Genomic DNA, 8,111 nt, shown 5'->3' on the forward strand with positions numbered 1-8,111 from the left:
GGACAATGAGTCTCAGGTATCTCAGATAGCACAGTTTTGTGGTCCTTTGTCCTCCATTTCTCAGCAGTGTGAAACCTCCCTCCAGATAAGGTTTTCCCCCATCATCTGCCAGGGACACAAAAGTTCTCATCAGTGTGTAGACAAAATTAAGTAATGATCTCTACGAGTTCCTGTCAAATGGGATAGTAATTCCTGTCAACATTTAATTGCTTCTAATAAGTCTTTCTTCTCCATAGTCAAGCAGGTAAGGCACTGAGACAGAAAGATTAAAAAAGTAAATCTCTCTCTCTCTTTTTACCAGACAATTAGAGACAGATATACATGCAAAAATTCAAAGGATGGGAAAATTGATACACCTTCTTATGCTGGTAACTTTCAGTGGTATAAATACTTTCTAAACTGAGGAAACAGTAGTATGGAGGAAGACAGGAGTCACTTAACCTGCAGCATATACAGACACTTCTTCCCGCCCTGCAACTTCAAGTTAAAAGATGAACATAAATGCTTTAGTCATCACCAGGACTATAACTACTCATGTTTCCCTTTTCCCTCTATCACTAAAATGCTGCCAGGATTAAAGCCACATTCGGTTTGGCTATTTATACCTTTCTGATATGACTCACAGCCATATATAACTCCTAAAAACATATACTTGACACTTCATCTAGACAGCAAATCCCTGCTTCCATATTATGTAAGTGAGGACATGTAGCTGGACGTCAGGATGACATTTAAGAGCTGGAAGAGGGGAAAAATAAATGAAAGAGGCTGCAGAAATGTCACTTTTAAATTTCTTTTTCCCTTAAAACCAAATTGCGTTCCCAGCAGCGATTTAAAAATTTCTAGTTATGTTTAAATTGCCTCCTAGTGCTAACAACTGAAACAGGGAAGCGACAAGTATTTCATACTTAGATTTTAAATTAACTATTGAGCATGAAGTTTCCTGAAATGCCCTGCAGATATCCAAGGGACTGAGAAATGACCAATGGATTACCAAAAAAATAAGAAATGGAATGAGAAAGAAGCAGTACAAGAAAAAGCTCATAATATTCTCTTCTGCTCTTGGAAAATATTTTTTCTATCAAAAAACAAAATCACATAAACCATAATGCTATTTTATTTAGTGAAATTAAACCATCAGAAGGTTACTTTAAATAGTATCAGTGGAATAATGCATGCATGTTGCATTTCCTCTAGGCTAACTCTTTGCTTTTCCATTAAGAGCAAAAGCACAATAGCATAATAATAATAATAATAATAATAATAGCAGCTTAATAAACTTGACAGGAACACAGAACCACAAACTGTTTGGTCTTACCAAGTATAATACTGTCCATTAATGACAAGACAGGGAAATTGGATTTGTTAATATAAAAGCATCTCTGGGCATTTGCTGTGAAGAAGTGGTAATTCATCTACATACTTGTGCATACATTTGTAGAAAGTGTTTCTAATAAAAGGAACTACTAGATGTTAAAAAAAATTCTGATTTTTTTTTGAGAAATGTTTTGTGGGTGTTTTATGCCCTTTTTTGTTTAAAGTGGGATACAGCAGCTAATTTGCTACCAGACTGCCATCAATAACATTAGCTGAAATTAATAAAAATATTGGCTTAAACCCACACTTTATTTTTCATTCAGTGAACTGTAAATATCAGGTTCTGATAAAGTTGCACAAGATTGCTTAGTTATCGTCAGAGATGTATCTCTGGCAATTAGCAATGTATAGTTAAAAAAAGTCAAATATTAACATAATCTTCAATTGGTGTAACTAAAGCATAAACAAACTGTACAAAATATGGAAAATACTTATCATAGCAAAACATTTTTCATCAGCAGACTTGGAAAGTTCCTTCAATATAATAAACCCTATTAGATCTTATTAGTAGAGGGAAGTGAGATTATCCAGATCAGACAAGAAGGCTCCACGGCAACACTGTTTTTTACAACACTTGTGACTAGAACACAAAACAGAGTAGCCTGCCTCAATTTCACAGGCCATTGAGAAAACATAGCCTTGTAATTGTACCTCTGTGGGAACAACTCTGCATTATCACCTTTCTCTGAATAAGAGTTATTTCTTGAACACAAAAGATTGAGAATGCTACCCAAACTTACTGTGAGCTTCTAGGTTGCTAGTTTTCATCTTAAGGGGATAAAAATACATAAAATAAAAAATATACTGCATATGGAGGACTGATTTAAATGTCCCTATTAGGTGTTTATGAAAGGAAAAAAAACAAACAGAAAAAGGAAAGAAGAAGAAAAGAAAGACAGACAACCTTAGCATATAGGCATAACTATTTCCTCCACAGCTCATACCTGATCCCCTAAGGATGCACTTATACTTACATTTCATTTCATGATATTGCTCAGGGACCCCAGAGAAGATTCAGATTTCACAGTCCTGCATAGCTGCATCTCAGAAATGAATAAACTTTAACAAAAAGAAGCTTCACTACTAAGGCATTAAGTGATCTAGCCCATACTTCCTCAACAATGTAATTTTGATGTAATTTAAATCTTTTTTTCCCCTCTTTTTCATACAAATCACTTTTGCTCCTCCTCTACAAAACCTAATACCCATCACATACTTTCACAATTAATAAAATCTTTTATCACTACATTTATTCATTTTTTCTGAACACTCTGCAAGTCGTTACATAGGTACAACCTTTTACAGTAGCAAATCACATTAAAATGCCTTTGCAGCAACACTAGCAACTATTTGCACATTCTTTCCCAAAGGTATTTGGTGAACACAGATGATAAACTTGACACTTCTTTACTGAACAGCTTCCATATTACTTCTGCTTTTGAGGATGAAAACAAATCAAAGAGAAAAAAAATAAGTGAAGATGATCAAGGTTCCAACAAGTATTCTTTGCTGGGCACATTTATTTTACTCTAGAAGTTTGATGCTGCTTAGCCATTCTAGTTGGCCCCACTAATTTTGAAGGGACTCTTTCATATATAAGATTCAAAACCAGTCTGACAATGCATGCTGCAGCATGAACTCTAGTTCTTCCAAAGACATCCTCACCTCCCAGCATATGGGACCTACTCAGGCTGATTAAGCAAGCACCGCTTTCCTTGAGAAGTGGGAGGAAGAGTTTCAGCTGTCTCTAGTATTTCTTCCAACTCTGGAAGACAACGCAAACACTACATGTTTAATGTTCAGCAAAGGCCAGAATGTTCCTTATATATCCTGCCTTATAAATCTTTTAAGGCTGGATGCTATAAATGCCATGTAAAACATGCTTTAACATACGAAGAGGCTGACCAGCTACTTACTTACCAATAGAAATATGCAACACAACTTGGTTTAAGATGAAATGTTGCTACAGAAAGGTTTAGCACCCACCTGTTTATGCATGTACCCAACAAAGCTTTGGAAGGCCTACTTAAGGTCACCACAGGGGTAGCTGCAAGGTAACACAGTTTTCCAACTTTGCTTAATGATGACAAATGTAACTATGACTAAAAGAATTTCGTTACTGGCTACAAGGAAAACATTTTCTTGAATTTATCACCACATTGTCAGTTGTACAGAACGTTTTACAGGAAAAGCAGTACTGCAAAAAGCTCCTTTGTTTCCTGACAATCGCCTTTTTTACATAGTGCTACAAGACTGCCAGAAACAATAAAAATATTAAAAGAAAAGTACTTTAACAATGCTTACAGATGAAAAATTACTTAAGTCAGTATCCTGCAGTTGAAATAAATACATGCTCTCTATTCACTCATTCTTTAGTATTTATTAGGCCCTCTGTTCTTCTTCTACTTTTACTCTCCATTTATATAATTCTCATAATCTCACTGCCTAAAGGTCAGATCTTTGGAATATAAACCATTATCACAACTAAAATAAAAGAAATTCAACAAAAGAAAACTTCTCGTAACTGTTTCTGATTCACTGTTAGGAATATTCCAACGCTATGGGTTTAACTAACTTACTAAGGCCAAAAAGACTTGCAAAGCTCAGGACTTTTATCCTTTACTGTCTGACAGTAAAATGCTGTATTTATCCTTTACATCATTAACTGAATGATATATGAACTTCAATATTACTCTGTAAGGCAGTAAGGTGCCACACATACAAATTGGATCTCAAGCAGACAGACAAAACCCTAAAAAGATGTGGAACAAAAGTATGCAAAAGGTAATGCAAAAAGTTGTGGGAGGAAAAGTAGTACAGCTTCCTGCAGAAGCAGTTTTGAAAAAAGAATAGACAGGCTTTATGATTATTAACTTAAAACATAGCTTAAAACTCAGATTTTTTTTGTCAGTGAAAATATATATTCAAATATCATTAAATTTTTTTGAAATTTTCAAAGCTGTTTAAAATCAGTTTCAGAAAAAACACCAAAAACCACATTCAAAAAAAAATTTTTGTACAAATAAGTGAATATACTACATCAAAATTTTTCCATTTTCAAGTCATATGGCTCACTTTTTTTTTTGTTCTCACTTTGTAATATGGGGGGGGGGAGGGGGTCATTCTCCTCCCTAGCCTTCCACAGATAAAGAAAAACCTCTCTTTATCATCATCATGGACTTCAGTCATATTTAGTAACTGTAAGAGATGAAAGTTATGTTGCCCAGTAGTGATTCTTCATTAACAACTGACCTGTGCACGTTAAATGATTTTCAGCATTCATTTTCTGGAGTGACCCAGTCTTTATTGATTACATTCAGATAAACTGCACAAAAGACTCCACATCCTGTATTTTCTACCTCTAGCACCACGAGAATAAATAAATCTGCTATTTGAACAGCAGCTTCAGAAGCTGATACAGCAGTATGCTTATGTACAGATAGCATGATTATTTTCCCTGTAATAGCCATTTATTAAAAAGGATGTAATGCATTTTAAAGAAAATCCAGATAAGCTCATTTGAACTACTTAAACAGCCAGTAAAGAAGCATTTGTGTAGAAATTTTAAATGCTGCAATTCAAATGAAAGAGCTGCCCATAACAGGTCGGTTTCACGAACAGATGTAGGCAAGTATAAACATCTATTCCAAACACATAAAAACACTAGCCTTGTATCTGTCTGCCAATTGTTATTTCTTAAAACTTCCCAATCTCCTTTAACACTGGAGGAGATTGCGTCACCAGTACCACAACCATCTGACCCAAACTTTCCTCCAATGCTTCATTTCTACTTAATTTAAACCCTTCTGGTGCAAGCCCCTTCTGACCGACTTTCTGAAGCAAGCGTGTAATGAGTCTACTGGTACGTCTTATTTCTTCCTTCTCTCTCTCTTAACCAGAAACAGACTACTATGTCCTTACATCTTTAACTGCTCAATTATTCATTCATAAAGCAAAACACCATTGAATATGCAAACATACTTATGGCATTGTATTCAAAAATTTTAGGGTAGCGTTTTCTGTTTTGTAAACAAAGGAGGCTAAAAAAGGATTATTACGTTTTCACACACTGAAGTTCTTAAAGCGTGAACATGACATCACTGTAAAAGTGCCATCTATGTTTCATTAATTAGTCAGCTCAATACAGTTATTTTTAACATAAGTCACTGAACAGCTTAGGGAATGAGAGGTAGAAGACAACATCCTAGATATCTTAGGACAACTGCATGCTTCTTAACTCCTCCAGGAAAGGCCACCAGGCTCCTATTACATGTATTTTCAAAGCGTGAAGTTGCTGGATTGTTATTTTCAGTACTTACTGTATTACCATTTAAATTACGGCTTTGGTTATTCACATAACTTTCATTAGCTGGTTTAAAAAATAAAACAAAACAAAAAAAACACAAACAACTAGCTAACAAACATTTTTTCTCCCCTGCCCCCAAAGGGTATCATTATACCACACTGATGGCTTCACTCACTTGAATCTAAACGGAGGAGACAAACAGGATTAAGACTAATCTAAACCTCAACTATTAATAAAGACAAGCATTCTGCACTACCTTTAACACTGGTAGACAGAACACAACGCAGCAAGATCACACTGAAACTCTTCACTAAGATTTTATGTTAAACTTTAGTAAGTGGAATACACACTGCCCTCTTTTGGGCAACACCAAAAAAACAACCATATGGCACAATTCTTTGCAGAAACCAAACTTACTGTTTATTCTCCATGTGGCCAAATTTCATTTTCAACAGCTACTCCGCACGTATGTTTATACCAGCAGAAAGCACAGCTCTTGAAATAAGCCAGAATGGAAACCCTTCACTATTCCATATACAGCAAAAATACAAGCTCTTGAAACTAGAAGATGGAATAAGGCCCAAACATATTTTTGTTTTTTGGACATCTTTAACTTGGTAATTCCTCAGCTTCATGTACAGATTTACATCCATGCAACACTGTCCTCAAAGCAGGCAACATACACATACCATCCTTAAAACCAAGGCACACACTATGAATATATATATTTTAAGTACTTGGTGAACGTGATGAAAATGGTCCAAAACTATCATTGGGGTTTCAGCCAGAAAAAAAGATTCTACAATACTATATAAAATACACTAGTTTTGATTTATTCTACCTCTGCATTAAACACACCAATTAAAAAAAAGAAAAAAAGAACAAACACTTTTCACTCAAATGTCGAACTAACAAATTTAATTAAAACTTGCTCTTGACCATGCCATTTCAAAGTCTGCTCTATTTTTCATTCCACAAATCCACAAAGTTATAAATTATAAATTAGTAGGTTTGTTTCATCACACACACACACACACACACACACACACACACACACACACACCAACCAACCAAAAACACTCAAAATTGACAGTTGCAGAACTACTTTTTTGGCTTCTTTAGCAAAATTCCTTTTCCTCTCTTATGTGCACAAGCACACACACAAAATGAGAACAGAATGAGTTCACTAGACTTTAAGGGGACGTCTATTATGGAATAGCAATATTTAGTTGTAGAAAGTATCAAAATTCTTCAAGGATGCCATGGTACATAAGGAATCATCACAACACCATTTAAAGACAAACTTTCTCAATGGGATGAAATGGAGCTGAGAGCATAGTTTACAGGGAAAGAATCTTTCCTCCAAACATCACTGCTGCAGTGAATTACTAGAGCAGGAAACTCATACACACAGCTGATGTTCTTATTCATAGCTAGCCATATCAATTTTGTACTAAACAGATGTGCATCTCTTGTGCTTTTCTAAAACAGATCTTACCCTTCCAGCCACAGCAATGACTCAAATGGATCCTTTTGGAGGTAGAAGAGTACAGTTTCTGTTTTACTTCTTCAGCAAAATTTTATCCTGTTGATACATATGCACACCAAATTATCGAGCAGCAATAGGTAACAGTTTATTTCATTCTGGAGTCCCTAAAAATTCTCTAAATATGGTATTATACTATACTTATATAATACATATAAATGAGATGCTATATATGCACAATACTATCCTTATATATATCTGTACCCATATAGGATACTTCTAATTTTATAAATATATATTTTCATATAGTACACTTAAAATTTATATATATTCATACACACACAAACACAATGCATATATATTATACATATGATACGATCCTTACCGAGAAAGTCTGCTTATCTATCCTCCAAATCTGTGTGGCGCTTGGGAGAAAGCAGGCTGCCACGTGAGCTCTCTCCACACCTGCACGTTCCCTTTGGTCCACGGGGGACAGGTCAGTCACACAGACAGTTATTACCACCTCTCTGCATACTAAACACTGCTTTCAGTTACCTCAACATTAAGCTAGAAGCAATGTTATCACCAAGTAAGAATAATAATTAAAATGTTAATCTATACACAGGAGAGAAAGTGTGAATCACTGTCAAATCTTCTCCCCTCCTTCAACTGTGAAATTCAAGACTCCGATATGCGGGGTTTTTTTTAAAACTTCCTCTGACCTCCCAAGGTTAATTAAAACATACTGTTTTAAAAAGTTAACTTCAGCATATTATCAAAGAGATACTACATTATATCCAAGAAAATTAACTCCCCAAAACAATGGTGTACTTTCTTTCTAAACCAAATTTACAACATACATACTCAAAAAGTCAAAAGGTTGATGATCTCCTATACATATCCTAATCATCTTATCAATAATAAAATACCACATCAAGAATG

The sequence above is a fragment of the Dromaius novaehollandiae genome, chromosome 8 (assembly GCF_036370855.1).
Source record: "Dromaius novaehollandiae isolate bDroNov1 chromosome 8, bDroNov1.hap1, whole genome shotgun sequence".
NCBI lineage: Eukaryota > Metazoa > Chordata > Aves > Casuariiformes > Dromaiidae > Dromaius > Dromaius novaehollandiae.